This window comes from Puma concolor, chromosome C1, assembly GCF_028749965.1.
Source record: "Puma concolor isolate L17-30 chromosome C1, mPumCon1.1.hap2, whole genome shotgun sequence".
Lineage (NCBI taxonomy): Eukaryota > Metazoa > Chordata > Mammalia > Carnivora > Felidae > Puma > Puma concolor.
Genome location: NC_141674.1, coordinates 180,514,163 through 180,536,576, shown reverse-complemented (window position 1 = coordinate 180,536,576; position 22,414 = coordinate 180,514,163). Strand labels below are relative to the sequence as shown.

General features: G+C 37.2%; 1 pseudogene; it reads right to left on the bottom strand.

Moving 5' to 3' along the window:
• Positions 1-438: 438 nt before the first annotated feature.
• LOC112849204 (U2 spliceosomal RNA) lies at positions 439-544 on the bottom strand (annotated as a pseudogene).
• Between the last annotated feature and the right edge of the window lie 21,870 nt (positions 545-22,414).

Genomic DNA, 22,414 nt, shown 5'->3' with positions numbered 1-22,414 from the left:
ACTCTTTTTATGGGATTATTCATCCTCCTACATGCGAAATAGATAGACTGATTGATAAATAGACATATATTTATTCCAATTGTTTCCGCATAAATTCTGCGTACATCTATATGATTAGATATAACGTGCATCAATTTATCAAGCTCAAAATTATCTTTTGTGATGAGTATGTGATGAGTATATTCCATTCAATATGGCCCATGTGGTCAAGAGCCTTTTTATATTATGTTTTACTACAGAGGACGGAAGTGGGGTCAAATAACGTTATATGGATTTTAGCTCATTGTTAAATAAGTGCTCTTTAATAGTAAAACTCTCCCACAAAGCGGTGAACTGCTCCACAAAATAAATGAAAGCCCATACACTGGAAATATTCAAGCAGAGGCCAAATTGGCTCGTGTAATAGGTTTTGCCAAAAAAAGAGAAAAAAAAAGAAAAAGAAAAACAAAAACAAAATCCATTACTGAATATGTGGTATCTTCCAAAATTAAACTGATAAGAACAGATACTACACTTATTCTTAGCCAAAAGGCAGAGAAGCGATATACCTTCCGAAATTAGTATCATGACATGTAGACCCTTCCCTACCGACATCTGTATCCCTTACCTCTCCTCTGCTAACCACTTGGCAAAATCCACTATGATTTTTATCACCTACTACAGTAAATAAATGTCAATAGAACAAAACCAATAGTTGAGACCCAGGAATTCTGCTTCCAGCCCTGACTCACTATGTTTTCATAAAGTTAATTACTATTAATGTCATTTTTCTCGCTTGAGAAATGAAGGCATCTCAAAGGTCAGACATATGTTATTACCTCAACATGCTTTGAAAACCTGATCTCTTCAGGTACTGGTCTTAGATCTAGGTACAAAGCAGTGAACAAAAGAACTATGAACCTTACCCTCACTGGAATTAAATTATATTGGGAAAAGAATTACATAAATACGCACGCACGCACACAATAATGTGTATCTTTCAAACTTCAGCCCAAATTGAAATAAGGGCTATGGAGTAGAATAGCAAAAGGGATAGAAATAATTTTTGTTGAGGGGCGCCTGGGTGGCGCAGTCGGTTAAGCGTCCGACTTCAGCCAGGTCACGATCTCGCGGTCCGTGAGTTTGAGCCCCGCGTCCGGCTCTGGGCTGATGGCTCAGAGCCTGGAGCCTGCTTCCGATTCTGTGTCTCCCTCTCTCTCTGCCCCTCCCCCGTTCATGCTCTGTCTCTCTCTGTCCCAAAAATAAATAAACGTTGAAAAAAAAATTAAAAAAAAAAAAAAAAAGAAATAATTTTTGTTGGGTGAACAGTGACTGCTTTTTTGAAGAATTGAATTTTAAGTTGAGATGTAAAACTGAGAAGAAACCGATCAGGGAAAAAAGAGAAGGAAAATGCCAAGCAGAGAAAATAGCATGTGTAAAGGTCCTGGGACAGAAACAAACCTGGGTTTTCTGAATAGCGGAAAGAAGACCAGAGTGTCTTAATCGTGTGAGTAAGAGGAAGAGTGGGACAGGTAATATTGGTAAGGTTGACAGGGCCAAGTTATAGGCCATGATAAGGCATTCAGATTTTATTCTAAGAGGGGTAGAGGCCATTGAAGGATTTATTGTGAGAACTGACACGTTCAAATTGATGTATATTATTATTTTTTAATTTCCTGCTCTGTATAGAGAATGGATAGGAGGATTGGCAAGAGGCCAAGTAAGGAGATTAACTGGGAAACTATTGCTGTGACCACTCAAGATATTATTCTGGTTTGAACTACATACAGTCCTAGAAGTATAAAGGGAGGAAAATAGAGAGGTATATTTCGGACGTTTCATGAAAAGAATTAGGATAATTATTTTTCTGGAGTGAGGTTGAGGTAAGTTTCAAGAAAACCGCTAAGTTTTCACTTGAGCGAGAGTTCCTCCAACTAAATGGGGCAAAGACTGAAAAGTTCAGTGTTAGGCAAGTTAAATTTGAGATATCTGCAAATTTGACCAAGATGTGTAAATTGGCGTCCTAACTCCTCTGTCTAACTTCCCGTAATCAACACCTTACCCCACATCACCTATTCTCACATACTTCTTTTTGGCCTTCACAGGCTCTCGAAGACCATCACGCTTTTAACTGTTCCTTGTAAATAACAAGCATCTCTACTCCTTTCAGGTTTTTACTTCTGTCATATCTGTGTGGAATACCCTGGGTACTTCTCTTCCTCATCCAGATTCTCACATGGATATTCTTTCCACTGTACAGATACTCTTTGGATCAAAAAGACTTATCGTTGGGGCACCTGCGTGGCTCCGTCAGTTGAGCTTCCGACTTCAGCTCAGGTCGAGATCTCATGGGTCTTCCTGAGTTCCAGCCCCGTGTCAGACCAGCTGCTGTCAGCACAGAGCCTGCCTCAGATCCTCTGTCCCGTGCGTCCTGCCCCTCCCCCACTCATGCACTCTTTCTCAAAATAAATAAACAAACAAACATTAAAAAAGATTTATCTGGGGGCGCCTGGGTGGCGCAGTCGGTTAAGCGTCCGACTTCAGCCAGGTCACGATCTCGCGGTCCGGGAGTTCGAGCCCCGCGTCGGGTTCTGGGCTGATGGCTCAGAGCCTGGAGCCTGTTTCCGATTCTGTGTCTCCCTCTCTCTCTGCCCCTCCCCCGTTCATGCTCTGTCTCTCTCTGTCCCAAAAATAAATAAACGTTGAAAAAAAAAAAATTTAAAAAAAAAAAAAAAGATTTATCTGTTCAGACAGCTGTGGGTTGAAGATTCAACTCTACTCACGTCATCAGCCAGTCACCGGCCATTGCATTGTATGGTTTGAGAAAGGTACTCCCTCTCCCACCATGGTGATCACTTCAGCCTAACAGTTGGGTGGGAACTGGATGGTTTCTGTATTAATGGTTACTCTCCAGGCCTTCAAAATTTGGTTTCTATTTGATGATCAGCATAGCTCAGAGATAACATTAATTCACAGATAGCCTACTTCTAGCTGAGAGCAGCTTTTCTGTTGAATTATTTTGTACAGTAGGTTGCCAAGAGTTACACATGTGAAGATTCTTCATAAATGCTTTTGATGATGAAAAGATCTAAACTTTATTTCAGGCAATGCCGAAATGTGTGCCATTTTCACAATAAGCTTGGTATTCAGCATTGGGGAAAAAAAAAGTTCAAGCAAAGCAATTTTCTCACTTTACACTAGTTTTAAAACGGCCATGTCTAAGTTTTGGGAAATAAGCCTCTGTTGATGTCAGTGTATATTGAGCATACATTTTGTAGCCATGCGATGAGTTAAAGATTAAACAAACATGGTAATTACGGCCCCCCAAAGCTTGGCATGACTTTTTCCTGTGTACAAAAAAGGGAAGGTGGGAATTTTTCTAATGAAAGAGTAGGTCTGGATTACATCAGTTGTTTCATATCGTATGGCCATTAGCAGAGGTAACTTGCAATTTACTTTTCAGGTACTTTCTACATTCACCTCTATAGGAGTCAACAGCTGTTTATTGAGAAATGAATGTCAGTAAATCTTTCTGTTATTATGGTAATATCAGCTCAAGTTAATTCCCTGCTGAGATGGAAAAATATGATTCAGACAATGAAAAACATATGTTTTGGAGAGACAGTGTGCCATCAAATTACATCAACAATATAAATGATTAAAATGTTTCTATAAACATCCTTTTCCTTGTCAGTAATGGATGAAACACACTTGCTCCCCATTGTTTTATTTATTTTTTTTACGAACAGCTGTTAATGTCATGAAGGAAACTTATTTTTACAATGTTATAATTAAAACCATATATTATTACCTCTTTTGCCACATATGTTGAAGGAAACTCAATTATTTTGGTAGCTCAGCTTTTGAATGAGATCCTCTTAATAGACAAGTAGATCAGAATATAGACCGTTGTTCAGATACCTGTATTATCTGCTTATTTTGACTGAATACTGTAAGAAATCCTTTGAACCCTGATAGAATAAAGAAAAATTCAGAGCAGTGTCCTTCTGGCAGGTGAATTATAAAAAAATAAAGTGTAAATAATCAGATCCTGTCTAGTTACACTGCTTACTGATTATGCCCATACAAATTTCTCTTCAAGTACAAAGACATTAAAGTTGTGTGTAATGCCTCCGCAATTCTCATCTTAATCAATATCTTCAAGGTAGTGCTCCTTAGAACTATTCTTCCAGAATGAATTACTGATAGTTTAAATGTTACATTTACATTTATTATTCTCTGACATAACACGCAGAGCCACTGAAGATTAAAGTCGTAGTATTTAGGTTTTTGGAAAGAAAGTCTGAACTACAAAAAGGAGTTTCTCAAAAGTGAAAAAAAAGAGAAGAGTTAAATTTTATCTATTTATAGGCTATATATCCCATGATTTAGCAGGTACCATAGGCTTTTGTTTGTTAAACTACACTTTTCCATATTAATTGTAGTCAGTTTCTTGGTCATAAGAAAAAGAAAATGAAATGTTAACACTATATTTCAACAAAAAGTAACATGCAACAAGAAAAAAAAGTCTTTGGTAATCATTATCTCTGAGTTCTGTAGTCTTTCTTTGCCTGTAATTCTCCATCTCTGGCAAAACCAAAAATGTCTCAACAATTTAATGACTTGACTGAGAACTGAACTTTTTTATAAAATCCATACGTTTTGGAACAACTCCATTTCCCAAGATTTTGGTGCATCTGTATGCATTTGTTCAGTATAGCTCAGATAGGGTTCAGCAGTCATGAGAACTTATTCACAGAGACTAAATTAAAATCAATGAAAAAAATCATAAGTTAGAGTAGGGTCAACCCTGATGAATTACATTTGCATTGTAAGAAAATGGATTTACTCAAAGGCATAAGTACTGTGAGCTAACCATAAAACAACTTCAGAGATTAATATTGAGACTATTTTCATGAAAAATGTGGTAGTTTATGATATTGGGTAACCAAAAATAGATCCCATTTGTTCTGCTTGATTATTTTTCCATTTATAATGAAATAGGCTTGGTCTCCATTATGATCCATTAATGATGGAAAAGCTGGATGTTGACTAGAAGATTAGTATTTCTCATCACATCAAGAACATATAGTTTGAATTGCATATAGTTTCCAACATTACATTCAAGTCAAACGTTGGCTGGAAAATCATATGCTTTGTGTCCTGCTATTAGAACTTTTGCAAAACCAGATCTTCCACACATCCAGAAGTCTATATTTAAGTCTGTTTTTCTGTAAAGAAACAACGGTACCTAGGTAAAAATACAGATATGGTCATATGCTATTTGCATGGCGTTGACTAAATTATTAGCTTCATTTAGCCTTTTCTCATTCACAAAATGACAATAACAAAACAGATATATTAGTTTTGTTTAGGAGCTAGATGTTACAATATATATAAAGTCTCTAAAATACTTCATGTCAAAATTAACATTTTATAAATGATAGATATATTGTCATCAGTCTAAATCTTAAGTAAATCACATACAATTCCATAGGGTCACTTGATTGATCAAAATAATACTTTTCAATGTAAGGCAATAAATATAAATTGAACACTTACTATGTATACAGCAATTTTTATATGCTGTGGAGATGACTTAGACAATTAGTAAAATGTCACTCATATCCTTACAAAAATTTGAGAATAATGCAAATTTTGTAGTTGCCTTTCAAGAATGCATTTCACTTAAGAAAGTTAAAAAGCAGCTTCATTCACTTCCATTACCAGAGGAAAAAAATTAAGAGACCAATCTCTGAAATGTCCTTGCTTTATGTCCGTACTCAATCCAGAGGAAACGCCTACTGTTTTGATATCTTATCAGATTCACCAAGCACAATCACATCTCCTACAATATTTTCTTCCCCATACTCGTTTATCATGACATCTCACAGTTCTTCATGGTGAATTACCTCCCTTGTGGCAGTCAGAAATACACAGATTAATTTGAACTATGGGAATGAGTCAGCAATAAATGATGATTATGACTCCAAGATTGTATGCCTGAATGACCAAGAAGTTTGTGGCTCCTTTGTTTAACATAGAAGACATAGGGGCACCTGGGTCGCTCAGTCAGTTTAGTGTTCGACTCTTGATTTCAGCTCAGGTCATGATCTCACAGTTCATGAGTTTGAGCCCCTCGTTGGGCTTTGCATTTGGCTACACATGTGTCCCTGGAGATCTTTGGCTTGTGGGCATCAAGACGCCTTTATTTATTTGTATATTATTGGAAAGATGGATAAAAATTTTCCATACCCAGATAAAGATTTGAAAGTTTGTCTAGGATAGGTAAAACTTTGATAAATTCAAATTTGAATAGAAGTGATACGTAACCCAGTTCTTCGCCAATTAGTGTGTTACATTTACCTTGAGACAGTGACTTGTTCAAAGATTTATACATGACTTAAACTAGTCTAATTGGAATGAAAAACAATCCCCTGATGGAGTCACTGTGAAAACCAGAGTTTTTCACCTTCTGAGTATTATGGGTTGTGTATATGACACTGGAATTGCTATAACCATTTTCCTGCCTTAGAAGAAGCCAGCTGGAATGAAAACAAGACAAGGAAACAAAACCCCAAAACAAAACCCCAAAACGAACAAGTTTACAACAGAAGGAACAACCGAGAGAATCACAGAGCAATGGAGCAAGAACTTTGATCTAACTCCTCTTAATATCTTCCCTACCTCTGAAAGCTGAAAATACATATGCCAATAAATCATTTTTATTTTTAAACCAGTTTGGGCTGATTTTTCTATTATTTGAAATTAAAACTATTCTAACTGGCATATGTGTATTACAATCTATAGAATGTTGATATGCATTACAGAGGTAATATCTTCTGGGATTAATTTGAACTGTGGGAATGAGTCAACAATAAATGATGATTATGACTCCAAGACTGTATGCCTGAAAGACTAAGAAGTTTGTGGCTCCTTTGTTTAACATAGAAGACATAGGGGCATCTGGGTAATTCAGTCAGTTTAGTGTTCGACTCTTGATTTCAGCTCAGGTCATGATCTCACAGTTCATGAGTTTGAGCCCCTTCACTGGGCTTTGCACTGACAGTGTAAAGCCTGCTTAGGACTCTCTCTCTCTCCCTCTCTCTTTCTCTCTCACTCTCTCTCTCTCTCTGTCCCTCTCTCTGCCACACACCCTCCACATGTGCACACTATCTCAAAGTAAAAAAAATAAACTAAAAAATAAAATAAAACAGAAGGCATAAACTTTCTATATCAATAGATAAATAAAGAAAAGAAAATGTGAGTAATTAAGAGATACCTACCTATTGGTGTTACATCTTTAGCTCAGAAGTGTGAGAAAGGTAAGAACATTTTTTTTAATGCAGAATGCCTGGACCTATACTAAGAGAATTTCTTTTGGTATTTGGGGGATAAGTCCCACATATCAAAATGTATTTAAAAGAAAAATAATAGAAAAGAAAGATGCAAAAAATATGAAAAATGATTCTGATATAGATCAAGATCTGTCAGAATATGGAAAAGATGGGCAGTTTAAAGATATAACAATTAGGGGCGCCTGGGTGGCGCAGTCGGTTAAGCGTCCGACTTCAGCCAGGTCACGATCTCGCGGTCCGTGAGTTCGAGCCCCGCGTCAGGCTCTGGGCTGATGGCTCAGAGCCTGGAGCCTGTTTCCGATTCTGTGTCTCCCTCTCTCTCTGCCCCTCCCCCGTTCATGCTCTGTCTCTCTCTGTCCCAAATATAAATAAACGTTGGAAAAAAAAAAAAGTATTTAAAGATATAACAATTAGTGACTATTGTTTTCAAGGACTGGGCTCAAGGTTCATAACATGTTATTTACTTTAATACATCAAACTCTAATGTAATTAGCTATAGTCTCCCTTTTCAGATGGGCATGAAAGTGCATGACCTTTACATATCTTAATTTGTCCTAGCATATTCTGGAGTCATATTAGCATATGGATGCAAATAATGTTCAAATAAATCTACTTAAAATGATCCATTTCTTCAGATTCAGTTATTATATTAAGGCCGGACAAGTAAAAGAGTAAACCATTTGCACCAGAGTCAAGTTTCCAACATACCGTGTTTATGATCAGGTCTCATGGTGGAGCAGAACTTTCTGGAGCTTCACCACCTGATAACAAACATGGATATGATCCAGAAACATGCCTTGTTGAGTCTCTTGAACACTTGTGTGCTCCCCTTCAGGTTTCGCCTGACAGCTTTGAGCTGTCTATGGAAGCAAACCCCTGCTGCTATATATATATATATATATATATATATATATATATATATATATAGCAATATTCTTCCAGATGTAGCCCCCTGACAGGGCTATATGAGCTGCAATGGCAACTCCTGTCCCAGATGTAAGGAGACTGTTTCCATCACTTCAAGAGCAAAGGAGGGGGTGGTGGATGCGTGTGGACATAACAGCTGCCAGCTGTTCCCCTTTCCTGCCTCCTGGTTCTTAGTGTTCCCGGGCTGGAAGCCCAATCCTCATGTTGGCCTGGTAACAGTTTGTGATGCCAATACTTTCTGCATGAATCCCCCCTAGGCATGAACCAGGCACTGTAAGGAATGGACTGTGGTGTACTTGACTGCCCTATTGGGGGAGTTTTTTAATCCAGAGCATAAGGAAGGCCGTGTCCCTCAACAGTTGTGACACCACAAATGAGGCTTCAGTTTGTTCCAGTCGGAATCTGCTTCTGTTATTCAATTCGTCAGTCCATTGGCCAAGTCAGATGTTTCCAGAAGCCTCAGGCTTCCAAAGATAATTATATCATTTTTGATTGTGTTATCTAACAACATCTTATCTTATTTTGTTGGACACAGGATATCCTTATTAATTTGTACCAGAAAGTATATTTTAAATCTGTTTTTTTTTTTTTTTTAATTCTGAGAGACTAACCATGAATGATTTACCAGGCCTACTTCATGGTAGACACTCAATAACTGTTATATGGTATTATCATTTTTATGAAAGAGTACATCTGGAATAAGGGTAGAAGCCATACTCAAAGCAAGCTAATAACTCCCTCTGATTCTATTTTCCAGAGTTTCCACATTTTTTTTGTCTCAATCATTATGTCTATACAGACATAAGTGTATATGGCCAGTAGTAAGACTCTTAAAATAATCTTTAGAATATAAAAGCATTCATAACATGAATATTTTATCATCTGGGCTTTCTAGATTTGCTGAGTCTCTGATTACAATATAAAATAATATAAGTATATAATATAATAATAATTTTATAAATAATATAAAAGATATTGCATTTTCTGACTTTTCACTTCTAGTGAATATAGAACACTACTCACCCCATGCTAGCTTTTCAAATTCTATAACCTTCCTCTTGAAATGAAGGCAGATGCCTGGATCCTAGTTCACTCATTAGCCTTGAGCCCTGTGTCTTCGCATTTTCAAGGAACTCCTGGGTTTCCCTAATTAAGCTGTTCTTGTCCACCCTCTTGACACTTTTTGGTCAGTCAACTCCACTACAAAATCTTCTAATAACCTTACAGACACTACATACTGGATTGACAGCGAACAAAAAAGATCTTTTGCTTTGTTTTGTTATAAGTCAGTAAGTCTAAGAACTTAGAAACATTAAAGGATAACAAACAGTAGAAGGTAGAAACTTGGTGGCCACTTGCATAGATTTTGTGGTTATTGTCACAAAGAGATTTGAAGAAGGGAAGTAAGAATGAATGAGTGGCGGGGAGCCAAGATGGCGGAACAGCATGGAAGTTTTTTGTGTGTCTCGCATCCATGAAATAGAGCCAGACCAACACTAAACCATCCTACACACCTAGAAAACTGATTGGAGGATTAACACAACAATCTGCACAACCTGAACCACAGATTTCAGCAGGTGCACGGCAAGAAGAGGTGAATTTGGGGAGCGAGAAGCCGCAGAGGGCAGGGACCCACTTTTGAGGGCAGAGAGAGGACGGTGATGGGGGTGGGGGGAGAATACAGGAAAAGCACCCCTCCCCAAAAGCAGCTGGAGAGAAAGTGGAAAATTGGAAACAGCTTCAGGGACTAAACTAAAAAGGGAGAAAGGAGAAAGGAGAGGGTTTAAATTCCACTAAGACTGTAAACAAGGGGAGTGCAGAGACTGCAACTCCACAGTTCAATACCTGGCAGTGCTCTGGTGGGAAGGGCAACCAGGAGCAGAGTGGGATCTTGGAGGTTCTCGGGCCACATGGGGAGAAGCGGTTCCACTGCTGGAAGGACATTTGGTCAGAGGCTGTGAGGCAACCTGGGCCCGGCCCAGCAGACCCCAGAGAACTGCCACATTCGCTGGTGCTGGAGCAAGGTCGTTAAGGGTGAAGCCTGGTGCCAAATGTGTGTTGTGATTTTCCATAATCCCTGAAATGCTGCTGCTACACTATCTCGTGAAGTTTCTCGAGGCAGCCTGGCACCTGGCCGCAGTCTCAGGGCACTGGCAGCAGCAGGGTCCAGCAAGCGTTCCTGGGTGCAGCCAACATTCAGCCATTGCTCAGTGAGACCCTCCCATAGAGGTGCGGAACAGGTCAAAGCCACAGTCCTTCAGAAATAAGGGGCCAGGGAAAACAGCCACATCTGAGACAAAACTCGGGAGAGAGGTACTGCCTGGGGCTTGGTCACAGACAGTGAAAAAGCAGGGAGTGAACAAAAGCTGAAGATAGAGGACAGGTGCGCAATTGCTGACCAGGGAGAACAGAGTTCCAATACTAGAGACTGGGTAGCAGGGTAACGCCATCTTCACTGCTCCCAGGCATGCACACATGCACCTACGAGCACCATAACAATCCACCTCAGTAGGTTAGCAGCGCCATCTAGTGGAGAACAGAGCCATTACACTAAGCCCCACCCAACTAGGCCAACCTCCCTCTTCAAGAACACAAGTCTCACCGCCTGCTTAGTTTATGGACTATAAAGCGCTACATAGTCTGACTTCTAGTGGAAAACGAAGTAATTTCACTCCAACTTCAATCTGTTAGCAGGTTCATCTATTCAATTTTCTTTTTTTTCTTTTTTTTTTCTTTTTCACTTCTTTTCTTTTTCTTGAATACAGAAAGAGAAAAATTCATTTTTATTTTCAATTTTTATTAAAAATATTTTTCCTTAATTTTTTTAGTACATTTTTACTTTTATGTAATTTTTCCAAATTCTATTTTACTTCAAGCATTTTATTTTATAGTCTACTACAGTGTATTCACTTTTTCAAATTTTCAAATAATTTCTTTTTTTTTCTCTTTTTTTGTTTCTTTTCTTTTTCTTGAATACAGAAAGAGAAAAATTCATTTTTATTTTCAATTTTTATTAAAAATATTTTCCTTTAGTTTTTTTCCACTATATTATTTACTTTTGTGAAAATTTTTTCAAATTCTATTTTACTTCCATCATTTCATTTTAGTCTACATCATTGTATTCATTTTTTCAAATTCTCGTATGATTTCCTTTTTTTCCCCCTTTTCCTCTAATCATCAACTACTTTCAACACCCAGACCAAAATACACTTAGGATCTAGCATCATTATTCAATTTTGTGTGTGTGTGTGTGTGTGTGTGTGTGTTTAATTTTTTACTTTTAATATTTTTTTAACTTTAGTTTTTTAATTTTAGTTTTTCTACCTCATTAATTCCTTTTATCCCTTCAAAATGACAAAACGAAGGAATTCACCCCAAAAGAAAGAGCACGAAGAAATGACAGCCGGGATTTAACTAACACAGATACAAGCAATATGTCTGAACCAGAATTTAGAATCACGATAGTAAGAATACTAGCTGGAGTCGAAAATCGACTAGAATTCCTTTCTGTGAAGATAAAAGAAGTAAAAACTAGTCAAAATGAAATAAAAAATGCTATAACTGAGCTGTAATCACGGATGGATGCCACAGTGACAAGGATGGATGAGGCAGAACAGAGAATCAACTACATAGAGGACAAACTTGTGGAGAATAATGAAGCAGAAAAAAAGGGGGGACATTAAGGCAAAAGAGCATGATTTAAGAATTGGAGAAATCAGTGACTCATTAAAAAGGAACAACATCAGAATCATAGGGGTCCCAGAAGAGGAAAAGAGAGAAATAGGAGTAGAAGGGTTATGTGAGCAAATCATAGCAGAAGTTTCCTAACCTGGGGAAAGACAAAGACATCAAAATCCAGGAAGCAGAGGACCCCCAAGATTCAACAAAAAACAACTATCAACAAGGCATATCATAGTCAAATTCACAAAATACTCAGGCAAGGAGAGAATCATGAGAGCAGCAAGGGAAAAAAAGTCCCTAACATACCAGGGAAGACAGATCAGGTTTGCAGCAGACCTGCAGGCCAGAAATGAGTGGCAGGATATACTCAATGTGCTAAATTAGAAAAATATACAGGCAAGAATTCTTTATCCAGCAAAGATGTCATTCAAAATAGAAGAAGAGATAAAAAGGTTCCCAGACAAACAAAAATTAAAGGAGCTTGTGACCACTAAAGCAGCCCTGCAAGAAATTTTAAGGAGGACTCTCTGAGGGGAGAAAAGTTGAAAATATAAATAAATAAATAAATAAATAAATAAATAAATAAATAAACAAACAAAGACAAAAAGCAACAAAGATTAGAAAGAACCAGAAAACACCACCAGAATCTCCAATTCTACAAGCATCATAATGGCAATAAATTCATACCTTTCAGTACTCACTCTAAATGTCAATGAACTCTATGTTCCAATCAAAAGACATAGTGTAACAGAATGGATAAGAAAATAAGATCCATCTATGTGCTGTTTACAAGAGACCCACTTTAGACCTAAAGACACCTTCAGATTGAAAGTAAGGGGATAGAGAACCATCTATCATGCTTACAGTCAACAAAAGAAAGCCAGAGTAGCCATACTTATATCAGACAATCTAGACTTTAAAATAAAGACTGTATCAAGAGATGCAGAAGGCATTATATCATAATCAATGGGTCTATCCACCAAGAAGACCTAACAATTGTAAACATTTATGTGCCAAATGTGGGGCATCCAAAATATAAATCAATTAATCACAAATTTAAAGAAACTCATCAATAATAATAATACCATAATAGTAGGAGTCTTCAACACCCCACTCACAGCAATGGACAGATCATCTAATCAAAAAATCAACAAGGAGGGGCGCCTGGGTGGCGCAGTCGGTTAAGCGTCCGACTTCAGCCAGGTCACGATCTCGCGGTCCGCGAGTCCGAGCCCCACGTCGGCCTCTGGGCTGATGGCTCAGAGCCTGGAGCCTGTTTCCGATTCTGTGTCTCCCTCTCTCTCTGCCCCTCCCCCGTTCATGCTGTCTCTCTCTGTCCCCAAAATAAATAAACGTTGAAAAAAAAAACAATTTTAAAAAATCAACAAGGAAACAATGGCTTTGAATAACACACTAGACCAGATGGACTTAACAGATATATTCAGAACATTTCATCCTAAAGCAGCAGAATATACATTCTTCTCCAGTGCACATGGAACGTTCTCCAGAATAGACTACATACTGGGACACAAATCAGCCCTCAGCAAGTACAAAATGATCGAGATCATACCATGCATATTTTCAGACCACAACACTATGAAACTCAGAATCAACCACAAGAAAGAATTTGGAAAATGTTACAAATACTTGGAGACTGAAGAACATCCTACTAAATAATGAATGGGCCAACCAAGAAGTTAAAGAGGAAGTTAAAAAGTATATGGAAGTCAATGAAAATGATAACACCACAACCCAAAACCTCTGGGATGCAGCAAAGGCGATCATAAGATGAAAGTATATAGCAATCCAGGCCTTCCTAAAGAAGGAAGAAAGGTCTCAGATACACAACTTAACCTTACACCTTAAGGAACTGGAAAAAGAACAGCAAATAAAACCCAAAAGCGGCAGAAGACAGCAAATAATAAAGATTAGAGCAGAAATTAATGCTATCGAAACCCAAAAAAAAGTAGAACAGATCAATGAAACCAGAAGCTGGTTCTTTGAAAGAATTAACAAAAGTGATAAACCACTAGCCAGTTTGATCAAAAGAAAAGGATAGGACCCTAATACATAAAATCAAGAATGAAAGAGGAGAGATCACAACCAACACAGCAGAAATAAAAAACAATAGTAAGAGAATATTATGAGCAACTATATGCCAATAAAATGGGCAATCTGGAAGAAATGGACAAATTCCTAGAAACATATACACTACCAAAACTGAAACAGGAAGAAACAGAAAATTTGAACAGACCCATAGCCAGTAAGGAAATCGAATTTGTAATCAAAAATCTCCCAAAAAAGCAAGAGTCCAGGACCAGATGGCTTTCCAGGGGAATTCTACCAAACATTTAAGGAAGAGTTAACACCTATTCTCTTGACTGTTCCAAAAAATAGAAATGGAAGGGAAACTTCCAAACTCTTTCTATGAAGCCAGCATTACCTTGATTCCAAAACCAGAGACCCCACTAAAAAGGGGAACTATAGACCAATTTCCCTGATGAACATGAATGCAAAAATCCTCAACAAGATATTAGCCCACCGTGTCCAACAATACATTCAAAAAATTATTCACCACAACCAAGTGGGATTTATACCTGGGATACAGGGCTGGTTCAATATCCACAAAACAACTAATGTGATTCATCACATCAATAAAAGAAAGGAAAAGAACCATATGATCCTCTCAATAGATGCAGAGAAAGCATTTGACAAAATACAGCATCCTTTCTTGATAAAAACCCTCAAGAAAGTAGAGATAGAAGGAGCATACCTGGAGATCATAAAAGCCATATATGAACAACCCTACACTAATATCATCCTCAATGGGGAAAAACTGAGAGATTTCCCCCTAAGGTCAGGAACAAGACAGGATGTCCACTCTCGCCACTGTTATTCAACACAGTATTGGAAGTCTTAGCCTCTGCAATCAGACAACACAAAGAAATAAAAGGCATCCAAATCAGCCAGAAGGAGGTCAAACTTTCACTCTCCGCAGATGACGTGATACTCTATATGGAAAATCCAAAAGATTCCACCAAAAAACTGCTAGAACTGATTCATGAATTCAGCGAAGTTGCAGAATAGAAAATCAACGCACAGAAATTAGTTGCAACAATGAAGCAACAGAAAGAGAAATCAAGGAATTGATCCCATTTACAATTGCACCAAAAACCATAAAATACCTAGGAATAAATCTAACCAAAGAAGTGGAAAATCTACACACTGAAAACTATAGAAAACTTATGAAATAAATTGAAGAAGACACACACACACACAAAAAAAAATGGAAAAAGATTCCATGCTCCTGGATAGGAAGAACAAATATTGTTAAAATGTCGATACTACCCAAAGCAATCTACATGTTCAATGCAATCCCTACCAAAATAACACCAGCATTCTTCACCGAGCTAGAACAAATAATCTTAAAATTTGAATGTAACCAGAAAAGACCCCGAATAGCCAAAGCGATCTTGAAAAAGAAAACCAAAGCAGGAGGCATCACAGTCCTGAAAGAACTTCAAGCTATACTACAAAGCTGTAGTCATCAAGGCAGTATGGTACTGGCACAAGAACAGACACTCAGATCAATGGAACAGAATAGAGAACCCAGAAATGGACCCACAAATGTTCGGCCAACTAATCTTTGACAAAGCAGGAAAGAATATCCAATGGAAAAAAGACAGTCCCTTCAGCAAGTGGAGCTGGGAAAACTGGACAGTGATGTACAGAAGAATGAACCTGGGTCACTTTCTTACACCATACACAAAAATAAACTCAAAATGGATGAAAGACCTCAATGTAAGACAGGAAGCCATCAAAATCCTTGAGGAGAAAGCAGGCAAAAACCTCTTTGAACTTGGCTGCAGCAACTTCTTATTCAACACATCTCCAGAGGCAAGGGAAACAAAAGCAAAAATGAACTACTGGGACCTCATCAAAATAAAAAGCTTCTGCACTGTGAAGGAAACAATCAGCAAAATTAAAGGGCAACTGACAGAATGGGAGAAGATATTTGCAAACAACATACCAGATAAAAGGTTACTATCCAAAATCTATAAAGAACTTATTAAACTCAACATCCATAAAACAAAGAATACAGTGAAGAAATGGGAAAAAGACATGAATAGACACTTGTCCAAAGAAGACATCCAGATGGCCAACCGACACATGAAAAAATGTTCAACTTCACTCATCAGGGAAATACAAATCAAAACCACAATGAGATACCACCTTACACCTGTCAGAATGGCTAAGATTAACAACTCAGGCAACAACAGATGTTGGCGAGGATGTGGAGAAAGAGGATCTTTTTTGCATTGTTGGGAATGCAAGCTGGTGCAGCCACTCTGGAAAACAGTATAAAGGTTCCTCAAAAAACTAAAAACAAAACTACCCTATGACCCAGCAATTGCAGTACCAGGTATTTACCCAAGGGATACAGGTGTGGTGTTTTGAAGGGACACATGCACCCCCATGTTTATAGCAACACTATCAACAATAGCCAAAGTATGGAAAAGAACCCAAATGTCCATCAATGGTTGAATGGATAGAAGATGTGGTATACACACACACACACACACACACACACACACACACACACACTGGAGTATTACTCGCCAATCAAAAAGAATGAAATCTTGCCATTTGCAACTACATGGATGGAACTGGAGGGTATTATGCTAAGTGAAATTAGTCAGTCAGAGAAAGACAAATATCATGACTTCAATCATATGAGGACTTTAAGACACAAAACAGATGAACATAAGGGAAGGGAAACAACAATAATATAAAAACAGGGAGGGGGACAAAACAGAAGAGACTCATAACTATGGAGAACAAACTGAGGGTTACTGGAGGGGTTATGGGAGGGGGGATGGGCTAAATGGGTAAGAGGCACTAAGGAATCTACTCCTGAAATCATTGTTGCACTATATGCTAACTAATTTGGATGTAAATTAAAAAAAAATATTTAAATGAAATTCTCATAAAAAAAAAACTGTACAAGTTATTTATATGGTATGTTGGTACTCCAAATATGTGTCTAATGTCCACCTCCATGCCGGTTTATTGAGGTATTTTCTGCTGCAGTAGGGATAGTCATTGCTATTGCTACAGTCCCACCCCTAGCCACTTGTTCATCCAGATATGCAGCATAGGAATATGTTAGCATTCCATTTTGTGACCAACCGAGCCTTGCTGGGTTTTAGGAAATTAATCCTAGAAGTTGAGGTGGTCAGTCTAAAGTCATGTGTTACTGGGGTGCCTGGGTGGCTCAGTCAGTTCAGCACCTGATTCTTGATTTCAGCTCAGGTCATGATCTCATGGTTTGTGAGACTGAACCCCACGTCAGGCTCTATGCTTATAGCATAGAGCCTGCTTGGGATTCTCTCTCTCTCTCTCTCTCTCTCTCTCTCTGCCCCTCCTCTGCTAGCTTGTGCGTGCTCATGTGCTCTCTCTCTCTCTCTCTCTCTATCTCAAATACATAAATAAATAAAGCTATGGACCTCTCTCTGGAAAAAAAAAAAAAAAAGAATGAATGATTGGCATTGGAAAAAAATACCACCAAAAAAGTGTGAAAGATAAAATAGTGACAAAAGGTGAAAACTTGTCTCTCGCACCTTCTCTCTTCCCAAATACTTTTCTGCATTCCATGTCAGCACTGTCTCTTGGATGCCTGCTTTAGCTACCCTAATTAATTCATACAAATTATTAAATATCTGTGGCTGATTAAAATAAGTGATTATTTTTCAGCTATATCCTTCTATGGGCTTATTCAGGATCACAGAATCCTTCTACCTGTAGCTTCCCTCTCTTCCGTATCTTTGAAACCCCATCCATTCAGCTGGGAGATGGTTAAAAGGTCTGACATTGCACATTGTAGATTTATAAAGCCAGTCCTGCTAGAGGTATGCACCACCCTCACTCACAATTGGCGTCAGAATTCACCACAGGATCCCAGCAGATTACAAGGGGGGATGCTAGAACCTGTACCCTAGTTGTATAACCAGGAAGGAGAATCATTCAGATATACATGAATATTAAGAGTCTTTGCCACAAATCTGTTCACCATGTGATTCTTTCTGGCTATTCTGCTTTTATGCTGTCTTTCTGAAATATTCAAGGATTGGGGATGAAATCCAGTGACTGACTTCACACAGGCACTTTAAAAGAATGGATCTCTTTCCATGTTTCAGTTATTGGTGCATAAGAAAGCAAAGGAATTGCCAATTGAGATGGAAAGGTGTGTGTATATACATATACATATGTGTAGACACATATGTGTATATATATGACTGTGTGTATCTGTATATAATAAGTTTTGAAGATAGTAAGGAAATTTCAGGTCATGGTTGTTTAGAATAGCTTTCTTTATTTTAAAAATATGGTTAGTAATAAGAGTAACCAAGATCTATGTGATTAGAATTGAAATTACAAATGTGGAATAGAAATGATATCACATAATGCTTGTTTCATCTTAGCTAAATAAATCAATTTCTCTTTCAAATTCCAAACCTGAAAAATGAGAATCAAAATGCCTAAGATGAAAAGCATCCCTGATTTCCCACTCCATCTGCACCTCAGAAAAAAAATTTAATGTTTATTTGCTATTTTTGAGAGAGAGAAAGAGAGAGAGAGCATGAGTGTGGGAGGGACAGAGAGAGAGGGAGACAGAGGATCTGAAGCAGGCTCTGTGCTGACAGCAGAGAGCCTGATGTGGGGCTCGAACTCATGAACCACGAGATCATGACCTGAGGCAAAGTTGGACGATTAACTGAGCCACCCAGGTGCCCCACACCTCAGAAAAACTTTTATCTTTGCTGCTCAGATTCTTCCTTGTTCTTCCTCCCTTACCCAAGCCAATGAAATATCATCAGTCATCAGAACATAGCTTATGGAGCTGAATGAAAAGACTGGATTCAGAGCGCGTGAACAAGAGGCAAAGGATAGACAGGAAAGCACACCCCCACAATAAGATCTGAGGGATGAGGGCAGAGGCTCCAGAAGTGGGGAAGGAAACACCAGGGAAGACAGGAACCACATTTTTATTAAGTAATATTATGGACTATGACATGAATTTTTTTCTAAAGTTATTATAGAGATCAAAGTAAAACCTTTAGAAAGTTTTAAAATGACTTTTCATTCTGCACTGTGATTCACTACATAGGCAGACAGTTGATTTTGTGAGTTCCCAAATTCTAAGGTGGATTAAGTCACTTAAAGCGTTGTCGCATAGGAATTCACTTTAAACATTATTTCTAAGTTATAAAGATCATAAACAAGCGAGGTGCTATTATTCCCAATACTCAGCTATATACAGCCTTAGATTAAACAAATAAAGTGAAATGGCATTTGCTTTAACTAGCCATAGTATCAGTGAAGTGTATAATACTCAGGAAATATTGGTTTGAAGGTCACAGTGAATATTTTAAGTGAATATCAACAAAGTGTATATAGAAGAAAGGCACATCTATACAAACACAAGCATTCTTACACCAGCCTGAACATCTCAATTCAGGTTTCTCATAATAAGTGTGCTTGCTTTGCATACTGACTCATTAGAATTGTATTAACGTCCCTATACTAACAGTGAAGATTTGGGTTAACTGTCATTTTTTTAAGAATTATTTACTAGTACCAATACCAGAAGGAAGTCAAGTAAGAATTTTACTGGTATCACAATTGCAGTCTTAGATTTTTTTAGCCAATGCCCAGCCTCAAGCAATATTTTCTCAGTCCTTTCCACAAGAATTAAGTTACACATTAATAAATCATTTATTATTGGACTAGAACCTTAAATAGTATTTTAATTAGGGTACTGGGTGAATAGATCTTTTCTATATATCCAAATTTGGCACCAAAATCCAAACATGACCTTAGCTATGATGAATTAGATTTCTAGGTCATTTTAAAGCCATTCACAGATATTCAGAGACTACCTAATGAAGGAAATATTAAAGAAATCCACATCATCACTGAAACCTATGAATGAACTTTTGACTTTAAAAATATAATTCAATTCATATGATTTTCAGAAATCATCGGATCTACAAAACTTGATGTATTAATTCAGGAAAGATTACTTTTCTCCCTTCATCTATTCTCTTAAACTGTACTCACATTTTGTTTTCTAAAAATAAATTACTATATGTGACAAAATGACTTCACTGATTGCAGAGAATTGAAGTCAGAAGACTTTCATAATAAATGATTTCACAACAAACACAGTAAATGGGTTTCCCATTTAAAAATTTCACACAGTTAAGAAATTCTGACATAAAATATAATATGCAGAGATATTGAGGATACTGAGGTTATAAACATCAGTGTAAAAGGGCCAGTTCTAACTCTGTAATTTTTCCCACTTTCTAATAATTGCATATTTTTTTTTAATTTCTTGCTCTTAAGAAAAATTACTGAAAGCTAGATCTAAACAGTTGAAAAAACTGTTTATGTAAGTTTTACTCAATATAGTGACAGAACTGATAAAGATGAGAAAGTTTCCTGAAATTCGTAAATACATACTTTATCTGGGGGCATTCAAATCACTACTCATTCAAGAAATGACTGTATATGTCAGATTTGGGTAAATGTGCTAGTGTCCAAAAGACAACAGGTCATGGTTCTGTTTCCTTAGTCAATAAACGATAAAGGAAGAAGTGCAAGTTCCCACCTGTTTGATCCTGCATGTACCTCCACTCTCGTGCTCCAGCAATATTTCTTCATTTGTCTCATAGCACACAGCCCTCGGATGCTTTTTCCTACATCCAGTCTACTGAATCCCTTCTAGATTTACTTCCCTATGTACCTCGCGTTATCTCAAATGCAGATTTTAAATACATTCTCACCAACTCCTTCAAATTTGTCAGCCTTTGAAACTTTAACACCATCACTTTAGAAATCCTCTAACCCTAAAATACCATCTCCGTGCAATTTAATTATTATAATAACTAGAGGGTGTTGATGAAACAATTGATTTCAAGCTATCTTTGTGTCCATTAATGCCCGTGTCAATTGGGCCTTCAGAACTGCTCACCTACCTTTCATGAGCCAGGGGGAGGCTCTCACTCCAATCCAAGTAGAACTTTTTCAAGTCCTAGGCTAGTCACAGGCCCTCATGACACCCCATCCTTCTCTCTGATGGTGGCCTAAAATAATAAGGTTGAAGGCTTTGGTAGGAAATAGAGGTCTTTGCTCACACAGTTTAGCTCTCCTTACTCTCCAAATAACATTTCATCTCTATCTTCATTGGTTGTCATCTTTTGTCTTTATTTTAAAGGGAAAAAATAATTTTTCCATTGAAGTTTAACCTTTAACTTGTGCCTTTGCTTTGGACTACATTTTTCTGCTTCCTCCATGATCATGCTTTATGAGGTATCTTAAATTGCTTCTATATTATTGGCTCTTTTAACTTATCCTAGAAACTTATTCAACTCTTTAGACTTCAAAGATTAAAGCGAAAACAAAAGAGGACAAAAAACAAAGCACGAGTTAGGAAAACAATACAAAAATTCCCTTTACTCTTTACTTAGAAACTTCTTGGAATAGTTCATGCTCATGGACTTTCTTCTTACAGTTCTCATGTAACAAATGAAATTATCTTGTCAAAGTAAATGTCATGTTTTCTATCTTCCATCTCTTGGTAATTACTCAAGCATTTGACCTAAAGCTATACTCTTTTCCTAAATTCAAAAAAAGATATCAGTTATCAAATTGATTTTTTTTACATAATAATGACACATGTTCATTGGAGAAACTACAATGTGCAAAGCATCCATTATAATGAAAAGCATCTCAAATGTACCATTTAGAGACAACTGTCAGAATTTTGACAGTTTCTTAAAATTTTCTATCTAGGAATATATTTCACCATCATAGCAGAATATGTTGTTTATATGAAGTTCATTCATAATTTATTCCTACAACGTATCACAACATGTCACTACATTACACAATTACTCATAAAACATAATTTTTAATTGGCTGCATGATTTTCCATCATTTGTATGTATCTCAGTGTGGTTTCAAACAGTCCCTTATTCTGGCAAATAAGACTGTTTCCATTGTTTCAATGTTATAAATTATGCTGTGAAACCATCTCTATGTAACTTCTGTCTTTGTTTCTTATTAATCAGTCAAAAGGTGTGAACATATTTAACTCTAATATATAAAAATAGTTTTCATAAAGATTTAACAACATATACTCTCACTAGGAGATGATCTATCTCATTAGACTCACTAATAAATGAATATATTCACTTTTAAGATCGTTGCTCATCAGGCAGGCAAAATGAAATCTTGATACTAGAGAAAATGTAGACTTAATTACTCATGAAACAGAAAGTCATATATTTATGAAACGGTTCTCTTTCTTTTACTTTGACTTACATGTCACATCTATTATCTGCTTTGTCTTTGTATCATTGACCTTTCTCTTATTGATTCATAACCTATCTTTATATTTACCT